The sequence below is a fragment of the Podarcis cretensis genome (genome assembly GCF_951804945.1).
Source record: "Podarcis cretensis genome assembly, chromosome: 9".
In the NCBI taxonomy this organism is placed as follows: Eukaryota; Metazoa; Chordata; class Lepidosauria; order Squamata; family Lacertidae; genus Podarcis; species Podarcis cretensis.
The window spans coordinates 77,744,941-77,754,965 of record NC_137178.1 but is presented as its reverse complement, the minus strand read 5'-3'; the positions used below and the strand labels follow the sequence as shown (position 1 = coordinate 77,754,965).

Genomic DNA, 10,025 nt, shown 5'->3' with positions numbered 1-10,025 from the left:
GAGATGCAGCCTCTCCAGCATCTTGGTGAGGTTCTTGGGCATATCAGCGCCAGTTTCTTTGGTGTTAAGTATCACCTGTAGGTGAGTTTCAGAGTGAGTTCCCTTATTTTGGCTGATACGGACTTAAAGGGAGGTTTAGATAATATTCTAGTCCATTAGGTAAAGGTAAAGGTACCCCTGCCCGTACGGGCCAGTCGTGTCCGACTCTAGGGTTGTGCGCCCATCTCACTTAAGAGGCCGGGGGCCAGCGCTGTCTGGAGACACTTCCTGGTCACGTGGCCAGCGTGACGAAGCTGCTCTGGCGAGCCAGCACCAGCGCAGCACACGGAAACGCCGTTTACCTTCCCGCTATAAAGCGGTACCTATTTATCTACTTGCACTTAAGGGTGCTTTCGAACTGCTAGGTGGGCAGGAGCTGGGACCGAAAGACGGGAACTCACCCCGCCGCGGGGATTCGAACCGCCAACCATACGATCGGCAAGTCCTAGGCACTGAGGTTTTACCAACAGCGCCACCCGCGTCCCCTCTAGTCCATTAGGTGGGGTTAATTTCATAGCCTATTTCATGCTCCCATTGTTCTTTGATTGCGTCAAGGGGGTTGTGGAATTTTGGAGCAGTACGGTATTTTGTGTATTGTGGATACCATTCCCTTGCCATGTCCCTCTGCTGTCAGTACAAGGTTTTCAAAGGTTGTCAAGTGCCTAGTGGCTGCTGATTTTACTACTGGATTGTTTAAGAAGGCATGTAGTTGATGGTGTGTTAGCCAAGGTATTTGGGTGTCCCCTAGCTTGTTTTGTATTTCTTGTGTTGGTATGGGCTTGTTGTTTTTGTAGAAGTCTTTCAGACAATGTAGTCCTTTGGCTTGCCAGGTTTTTATCTGGAGGTTTTGTGCTGTGTGTCGGAATAGTGGGATGTGGATAGTTTGCCTACTTTTCCCTGTGTGAACCTGTTCAGTGTTGTGGGGATTTTCTTTTGTTTGTATTGGAGAAATGGGTATGCTGTTGTAGGGATGTTTTCAATGGTGTCTCTCTCTAAGTGGACCCATTGTTTTGTCACGTCTTCTAGGATATACGGGATTATGTGGCGTACTTGGTTGGCGATGTAATATGATTCTATGTTGGGGATTCTCCACCCCCCTTCTGAGGAGGCGAGGTGCAGGTATTTGGGGCCTATTCTTGACTTTTTGTGTGAGAAATTAAATGAGTGTATTTTTTTCTGCCACTTCTGGAGTTGGGTTGGGAGAATCCATTTTGATCATGGCTATTTTGTCTGAAAGCTACTGTGTTTTCTGATACAATTATGTGGATGGAAATGTTCGCTAATTTTTAATGCTCCATTATTGCTGTGAGCTGCATTGAACTCAGCTTTGTCACTGGAAAAGCAACATGAAAATATTGAATCCAACTCAAGGGTGGAGTTCATATTTTAGATTTGATTAGTTTTTATGTACACCAATTACAGAGATATTTTTTATGCATTATAGAAATAGTCATACACACACATATACATATACATACATATATTAAAAATTAAGATTTGAGCCCTAGGTTTAAGGCCTTTCTTGCAGATGTAATTCAATTTCATGCAGTGTATTGGAAAAAAGACCTAACAGCTATGAATAATTGTCTGAACTGTGGTGTTCTTGGCCTCTTCTCTAATATTCCTTTTCAAGGCGCACACCTCTGTTGTCTTCTGAGGCGGGCATATGCCAGCAACAACAAATGTATATCAGCAGCCTTCTTATTGCCACCTCCACTCCAGAGCAATAGTCTTCTACATTTTATGACACAGTATATGTGGGTGGGAACCCAGTTTTAAATGGGTGACAACCTAGCAGACACCCCAGGTGGAATTTTATATAATACAAGATGAATTGCCCTATATGTAAAGAGGCTTTAGAGAGATTTGACATTGAAAACCAACTCATCTTCCCACAATAATGAATAGGGCATCTTCCAAAGCATTCATGTTGGTAATGACTCAGAAGTACATGCACTTGAGAAATAGTGTGTTTGTTTTCACATTAAAATGACTGATTTTAATATCCTGGGTTGTTGAATGGGACTTATTGAAGTATAAAGTGATATTGACAAAATAATTTTTCCTTTCTTTCTCAAAGCTTCTTGCATGAAATCCGGAATGATGTGGCTCTCTGTGTTTGTGTATCCTGTTGAGTGGCAAGCCTTTGTTATCTCTTCTCTTTTTATCTTGAGGTCAAAACAATGATGTTATACATCACGGCAGCAGCCCTACCTTCATTTCCTGAACATCTTTGCTCAGGGCATGTGTCAAAAAGAGAAAATTGTCTTACAGCTGTCTATTATAGAATGAGTGCTCTGAAGAGTATTTATTTACACCATCTATGCTAAGAAATTGTGATGTGAAAGAGAAGAGAAACAGCAGCTTTTTTTCTTCTTTACTCTGTCCTAAACTTGAGCTGCATGTTAGCAAACTGTCACCATGAATTTGTTCTCTGCTTCATTCCAAAGTCTGAGAAATAAGAGCAGCTATTAGTGGAAACTACCATATTTTTCCGTGTATAACATGCCCCCATGTATAAGACGACGCCTTTTTTTTTTTTTTTTTGGACCGCAAAAAAAGTTTTGCCTATTATTTCAAGGGAAAATATATTGTCTTATACATGGAAAAATACGGTATGTGGATATGTAACTAAATTGATGAGGGAGAAGGTGCTTTTCACAAATGGCTAGTTCAGTGGTCCCCCTCAACCTTGGTTTCTTTTTCAGGAGGGGCATGTTCACCTCTCTATCTCATAATGCAGTCCTTAGAACATGCAAACAAATAGTTACTATACTGCTACAGTTAATAGATCTCCTCTTTTAATTTTTGTCTTGCTTGAATGCAATTGGTTTATTTTGTATTTTAATTATGGCTGTTTATAGTTTAACGTTTGTGTTGTTGGTAGTTATCCTTGTAAACTGCTTAGAAGCATAGTATGGCATTAAATGATATAGAAATGTAAAAATAAATACCACTGTTGCTATCTCAACTGTCTCATCTACTTGCTGCTGGCTGTGGGAGATCAAATGTCAGTAGCACCACAGAATATGGGACAAGAGGTAAACATTTGCAAGTGGGGGAACCCCCCCCCCCCAGTATATTTGGAGCTGGGCTGGAGCCATATGCCTGAAGCAACTACATCCCAGTTCGTGTTCCTGGTGCCAGAAGTAGTTTTACCAGCTTTTCTTTGTATTCTTCCTTCTGGGTTGCTGGTGCATTTCCAATCCCATATTAATGTTTATGGCTCTTTAAAGCTTTAAATGGTTTGTGACATATTTATTTGAAGGACTGTCTGCAACCATTCCAGCCTGTCCTCAAGATCAGAAGACTCTCCAGCCTCTCCTCTGAGTCTGTTTTATGATCCTTTTGCTTCAGGGTTCAACAGTCGAAGAACAAGCAACAACATTTCTTCATACAGTACAGTCTCATCTTACACAGGGGTTCAGTTCCAGGAGTTCCACCTGGAGCTGCCCCACAGCTAGTGGGTGAGTGGGAGATAGGGAAAATTCTAGTACTCCTAGAACCCATGAACCAAACAAGCCTTGTCCCCCAAGCAAGGTGGAGAGCTTAAAAGCTCTCTTTTTTGCACTGTAAGGCCAGGGGTGCTCATTTAATCTTTGTTGGAAGCTGCCCAGAGTGGCTGGGGAAACCCAGCCAGTTGGGCAGGGTACAAATAATAAATTATTATTAATATTAATATGATTATTAGATATTGTGGAATCTCAGGCTGAATCTTTGTTTTGCTATCACTGGTCTATTAATAATTGCCATGGCATTGCATTGTATGTTATTGCTTTATGTATGCCTTGAGACAGTATAAAGGTGGTGTACAACTATTTTTAAATAAAAAATAAATAAATCCAGAGATTTCTGGTTTACAGCTCAGTCTCCGTTACAGAGCATGCTAACCACATCTACTCAGATGTAAGTCCTACTGAATTCAATGGGGCTTACTCCCAGGTAAACAAGGTTAGGATTGCAGCTGTAGCCACTGCTATATGCCAGCTCTGTTTTGGAAGCAGATAAAATATGGAGAGAAAAGACTGTAGAAGAAGTGTAAAAATCTCCCCACTCTCAGCAACTTAAATTGTATTTTCAGTTCACAAATCTCTTTTTTTGAGAGGTTGGTGGGGAGGTGATCTGTGGGTGGGAAACAGATGCATGTACAGTTGTTGTTTTTAATTGAATGTTTCTGATATTTCTGCCCTGATGGGACTGAAAGAGGTATCAAAAGGGGAGATATTTGAGCTTTCACAAATAAAAATGGCCATGCTTTTTATAACCCTAGGGCAATGCACCACACACGCACACACACACACTGCTTTATAGGTTTATAAATAACAGGGTGAGTGCTTTGAGAAATGTATTGTGGCTCCCTGCTTTTTAAAAATAATTTGAACAAAGATTAGAGACCACCTGAGAAATTATGGAAATGACTTCACCTGGGAGTGAGGCTCACTGAACTCAGTGAGACTTGCTTCTAAGTAGACATATACAAGTAGGATTGCTCTGTGAATTCCATCCATACCTCTTTCTTGGATGACTACATGCAAAACAGAGTACGGCCCATGCAACTAAAAAAGATAAAACAAAAAAAAATTAACCCCCCCCCCCAAATTACAGCCATGATTTGAGACATACAGGAGGTTAAAACCACAATAAAATAGGCTAAACAACTTAAAACACAAACTTTCTAAACATCTGGGTAGGCTTGCCTAAAGAATTTCTTCAGCAGGCACTGAAAATAATACAGCCAAGGTACCTGTCTGATATCAATAGGCAGGGTGTTTGGCATCTCCTCAGTGTGACCCACTCCTCTCCCACCAATTGCACAGCTTTGTGACTGGTAGTGGACCGCTGCTCCCCTTCTCTTCATCTACCCTGATGAAGAATTCTAGGCAACTTGAAAGTTTGCCCACTATTTTGTCGCACTTTGGTGGGCCTAATCCAGGTATTGCCTTAATATGGAGCTCAGAGTCAATAGAGCTACCTTGCTTTTTGTGTGGCTTTGAAAATAAGAATTTAGATGCACAACAATGGGATCCTAAGCTGGAGGAGGGGGATCTTATACTACCCGAAGAAAGGGCTTTATTCTCTGAGGGAACATGTCATTGAATTGATAAATAAAGCTGCCCATTGGGCTCCTATTGATTTTGTTTTAAACCTAGTGTACTGCCCAGAATGAAACTTTACCTCTATGTAATGACTGCATAGCATTTTCTTTCTTTCCTTTCTGCACCCACCCACGGAACCTGTGTGTCTTGTCTAAGAACAGAGACAGAACTGCGTAACAGCTTGTGGTTGCATTTGTAGAGCTGAGGGATCAATCATTATGTGTCTTCTTCCCAGAAAGTCTGGATGTAACCTGAAACCTGAAAAACACCTGAAAAAGCCTTTGAAAGTCTGCTACTTTCTCCCACACTTCCTCTTAAGCCTCTTCCCAGATGCAGACTCAGATGGCGTCTCAACAAAAGCCCCTTTCTCCCTCCTCCCTGCCTTCATGTTTTCTTTTCTCCTACCATCCAGCCTTCATAAGAGTTCTAGACAACTCACATGCTTGCATACCATATTGTGTGCCTAAATAATGGTAATGTATTTTGGAACTCAGTCATATGGATGAAGTCATACAAATGCCAAATGAAATCCCCCTCTGTGGCCTGTTCCTGAACAAAGTTCCCTGTGGAATACCTTCTGTCATATAAAGGGATGGGAGGAGAGAGAGCGGCGGGTGGTAGTGGCTAACATCCATTCCATCCTCTGCCTGAAAAAGTCGTGTGTGCTTAACGGGGCTGCTGCATGCATACCGCAGTGTGTCACTGCTCTCAATCAGTCTCCTCCCTCACCCCTTGCACATTCACACGTTCAGAGACAGGGCTGGTCTAATGGCCTCAGGTGTTTGGAGCAGTGCTCTGAATGTCTGGTGGGGTAGGCCTCACACTCTGTTAGAATCATAGAATCATAGAATCATAGAGTTGGAAGAGACCACAAGGGCCATCGAGTCCAACCCCCTGCCAAGCAGGAAACACCATCAGAGCACTCCTGACATATGGTTGTCAAGCCTCTGCTTAAAGACCTCCAAAGAAGGAGACTCCACCACACTCCTTGGCAGCAAATTCCACTGTTGAACAGCTCTTACTGTCAGGAAGTTCTTCCTAATGTTTATTTTATTATTATTATTTTTTTAAATACATTTTTATTAAAGTTATACACAAAACAGACATATATATATATATATATATATATACATACACAGAAAAGATTACAAAAAAGAGGTCACTACAACAGAGATATACAAACCAACTTTTTCCTTTTTCCAACTATACAAAGAAAATAGTTTAGCTACATCATGCAAAAAACAAAAACAAAAAAACCCCCTGAACTCCCTTCCACCCTTTTGGTAAGTATCGAATATCTACTTCCATTACGTATTTGATTTTTAATCTATAATCCTAAATTCACTCGCTGGTAGTATTGTTCTAACCCCGCCAGTTCACATTAGACATTTATTCCAATATAGTTCCAGTATTTACTCCAATTTTTCAGAAATTTCTGTTCATCTTGATCTCTTATTTTACCTGTTAATTTATCAAGCTCAGCATAATTTACCATTTTAATCTGCCAGTCATTTATGCTGGGGATGGTTTCCACTTTCCAGTATTGTGCCAACATAATTCTCGCTGCTGTGGTGGCATAGAGGAATATCGTCTTGTCTTCCTTTGCCCGTCATTCCCAGCAAAAAGGCTTCAGGTCTTTTGGGAAAAGTGTACTTAAGTATTTTTTTAAGCTCGTTATAAATTGATTCCCAAAAGCCTTTCACCTTTTTACATGTCCACCATAAATGATATAGATCACCCTCCACCTCACCACACTTCCAGCATTTCTTATCCTTTAATCTATACATTTTGGCCAATTTCACAGGGGTGTGGTACCACCTATATAACATCTTCCAAACATTTTCTCTCAGTGCCATACATGCTGTAAACTTTATGTTACAATTCCACACTTCCGACCACCTTTCAAAATCGATGTTATAACCAAAGTCAATTGCCCATTTAATCATTGCCTCCTTCACCTCCTCGTCCTTTGTATACCACTCTAATAGTATATCATAGATTCTGGATAGGGTTTTGTTTTTGCCTTCTACTACTTCTATGTTAAATTTTGATTTTTTATCATCAAAACCCAACTTCTTCTTATCCTCTTTTAACAAATCATTCACCTGGTGGTATTGCAACCAACCAGTGAATAAGCTTTTTATCTCTTCATAAGGTCTGAGTTTGGGCCCTTGATCTGTTTTTCTTAACATTTCTTCATAGGTGGCGTTTTTCTCCTCCATGATTGTTTTCTTGACCGTTAAAACCTCTATTGGTGAAATCCACCAGGGGGTCTTTCTTTCAAGGAGGTTTTTATTCCTTTCCCATGCTTGGTATATCGGTCCCCTAAAAATACGATTTAAGAAGCTCTTATGGACCTTCACTTTCCCATACCAAAGGTACGAATGCCATCCGTACCAATTATTAAAACCTTCCAGGTCCAATAGGTCTCTATTCTCCAGTTTTATCCAATCTTTTAACCAGAGTATGCAAGCCGCTTCATAGTATAGACTTAGGTCCGGGAGAGAAAAGCCCCCTCTTTCTTTTTTATCTATCAAAATTTTCATTTTTATCCGTGGCCTTTTCCCCTGCCAAATATATTTCGCCAAGGCTCTCTGCCACTCTTTACATTGTTTTAAGCCTTTAAGTATGGGGATAGTTTGAAATAAAAATAGCATTCTAGGCAGAATATTCATTTTAACAACAGCTATCCTCCCCAAAAAGGAGAGTTTCATCCTCCCCCAAATTTCCATGTCTTTCTTTATACTCTTCCAGGTGACATCATAATTATCCTTATATAAATTTATGTTCTTAGCTGTGACCCATATTCCAAGATATTTCACTTTCTTAGCTACCGCAATTTCCGTCCTTCGTTCTAGATCTATCATTTCTTCCTTTGTTAGATTTTTGACCAACATTTTGGTTTTATTTTTATTTACCTTAAGTCCTGCCACGGCTCCAAATTCGTCAATTTTTTGTAAAGCTTCTTTTACGCTATTTTTTGGGTCTTCTAAGGTTAATACGATGTCATTTGCAAAGGCCTTGATTTTATATTCCCTCTTTCCTACCTTGATTTTATATTCCCTCTTTCCTACCTTGACTCCTTTAACTTCTGTTGCCCCCTTCAGTCTCTCGTTCAATATTTCTAATACTGTTATAAACAATAGAGGAGACAGGGGGCAGCCCTGTCTAGTTCCTTTACATATGCTAAAGTATTCTGTTGTGGTGTTATTTATTACCAATTTTGCCTTCTGTTCCTTATATATTGCTTCTATGCCTTTTCTAAATTTCTCTCCCATTCCCATCGTTTCCAGACTTTTCTTCAAGAAATCCCACGAGATATTATTAAACGCCTTTTCAGCGTCATTAGGAAGTTCTTCCTAATGTTTAGGTGGAATCTTTTTTCTTGTAGTTTGGAACCATTGCTCCGTGTCCGCTTCTCTGGAGCAGCAGAAAACAACCTTTCTCCCTCCTCTATGTGACATCCTTTTATATATTTGAACATGGCTATCATATCCCCCCTTAACCTCCTCTTCTCCAGGCTAAACATGCCCAGCTCCCTTAGCCGTTCTTCATAAGGCATCGTTTCCAGGCCTTTGACCATTTTGGTTGCCCTCCTCTGGACCCGTTCCAGTTTGTCAGTGTCCTTCTTGAACTGTGGTGCCCAGAACTGGACACAGTACTCCAGGTGAGGTCTGACCAGAGCAGAATACAGTGGCACTATTACTTCCCTTGATCTAGATGCTATACTCCTATTGATGCAGCCCAGAATTGCATTGGCTTTTTTAGCTGCCGCGTCACACTGTTGGCTCATGTCAAGTTTGTGGTCAACCAAGACTCCTAGATCCTTTTCACATGTACTGCTCTCAAGCCAGGTGTCACCCATCTTGTATTTGTGCCTCTCATTTTTTTTGCCCAAGTGCAATACTTTACACTTCTCCCTATTAAAATTCATCTTGTTTGTTTTGGCCCAGTTCTCTAATCTGTCAAGGTCGTTTTGAAGTGTGATCCTGTCCTCTGGGGTGTTAGCCACCCCTCCCAGTTTGGTGTCATCTGCAAATTTGATCAGAATGCCCTTGAGTCGATCATCCAAGTGGTTGATAAAGATGTTGAATAAGACCGGGCCCAAGACAGAACCCTGTGGCACCCCACTAGTCACTCTTCTCCAGGATGAAGAGGAACCATTGATGAGCACCCTTTGTGTTCGGTCAGTCAGCCAGTTACAAATCCACTGAGTGGTAGCATAGTCAAGACCGCATTTTACCAGCTTCTTTACAAGAATATCATGGGGCACCTTGTCAAATGCCTTGCTGAAATCAAGGTAGGCTACATCCACTGCGTTCCCTTCATCTACCAGGCTTGTAATTCTGTCAAAAAACGAGATCAGGTTAGTCTGACATGACTTATTTTTCAGAAATCCATGCTGACTATTGGTGATCACAGCATTCCTTTCTAGGTGCTCGCAGACTGTTTCTTTAATGATCTGCTCCAGAATCTTCCCTGGTATTGATGTCAGACTGACTGGGCAGTAATTATTTGGGTCCTCTCTTTTCCCCTGTTTGAAAATAGGGACAACATTTGCCCTCCTCCAGTCTGCCGGGACTTCGCCTGTTCTCCAGGAATTCTCAAAGATGACTGCCAGTGGTTCTGAGATCACATCTGCCAGTTCTTTTAATACTCTTGGATGCAGTTCATCTGGCCCTGGAGACTTGAATACATCTAAACTAGCCAAGTATTCTTGTACTATCTCCTTAGTTATTCTGGGCCGTGTTTCCTCTGCTGAATCATTTGCTCCAAGTTCTTCAGGTCGGGCATTGTTTTCTTTATCGGAACCAACGACACTGCAAGCAATAGCCTGCAAGCAATTATCCAACTTCATGGCCTGGAGGACCTCCTCAGTGGCCCAGCACA

The 10,025-nt window shown here is 41.2% G+C and overlaps 1 long non-coding RNA gene across 1 annotated transcript; it reads left to right on the top strand.

Annotated features, from left to right (window-relative positions):
• Positions 1–662: 662 nt before the first annotated feature.
• Positions 663–2,579, top strand: LOC307223464. The gene is made up of 2 exons (XR_013842101.1): positions 663–993; positions 2,120–2,579. It is a non-coding gene; the product is annotated as an uncharacterized lncRNA (long non-coding RNA).
• Positions 2,580–10,025: the final 7,446 nt, after the last annotated feature.